We start from the raw sequence: 1,138 nt of genomic DNA on the forward strand, positions 1-1,138 counted from the left end.
GTTGACCATGTGCATATTTTCCAAACACTGCCACAGGGCCAACTACAATGAAGAACTTACTGTCCTCTGTTGAGCTCCGACTTCTCGGTGACCATGATATTAGGCATCTCCTGCCTATGCACTGCATACAGGTTTATTATCATATCGTCTCGGTACATGTCCGGATGGTGGTAAGTCGGGATCTCGGCTGCTGCTCCTGCTGTCGCGACAGAGGCATACCAGCAGCGCCGCCCACGGCCAGCTCTGGCCAACCTCTGTAGTGTCATGCCTACTAGAGGCTTTTCAATGATGGAAGTAATGCCTACCCTGGCTAACATGGGGCCTTAAAAAACAACCTGCGAGTAGTTGACGGTTAGTGTAGTGCAACAAGGTTCTACAGAAGTGCCGAATCAGCACGCTAGTCCCCCCCGTGAAGAACTTCCGATCGGAGCCGTGCTGGAAATGCTCCCACGCTCGTCGAACTGTTCACTATGAACTATGACTGTACGCTCAAGTGATTGATGATCTCACTTAAGGTGCAAATTCTGTGATGCAGGGATCTGCGAAGAACGAGGGCTGATGTCAAGTGGTGCCGTGCTGCTGGTCGTGTCACAGCTTGTGTGCGGGCGTATGATGTTCATCAACGCGGTGTCTAAATAAGCTGAGTTACTGTCATTCTTGCATGCGATATTCCTGCCCTTGTCAAACGTGAACTTGACATTGACACTATCAGTGAAACCATATTTGGAATGTGCCAGACTTGGACTGCACGTAGACGGTATTGGCGTTAGCACTTTTGCCATACGGCTAACATGGGTGTTCATTAGCTTGCTTGTGACATTCTTGCATATTCACTTGTCAAACTTGCACGAGAAGTGGTATTCACCTTTCAATCATGTGGTTCGTTTTTGGAATCATCAATTTCGTCGGGATGGGCGAAGTTGGAGATACGAGTACGAAACGGGAAGACCATATTGGCAATTAGCACTTTCAATGTGCTCACCGTCACGAAGGGGACAAGTCCGGCGCGCACCTCGGAAGGGATTTCCTCTCTGCCGTTGTAGAAACTCTACGCTGACACTGTGGAGGTTTTGAAAGGTCATCTCCCACTAGGAATACGAATCTTGATTGTAAATCGATTATAATGGCGAGCGCGATT

Source organism: Perkinsus marinus, assembly GCF_000006405.1.
Source record: "Perkinsus marinus ATCC 50983 genomic scaffold scf_1104296928508, whole genome shotgun sequence".
In the NCBI taxonomy this organism is placed as follows: Eukaryota; Perkinsozoa; order Perkinsida; family Perkinsidae; genus Perkinsus; species Perkinsus marinus.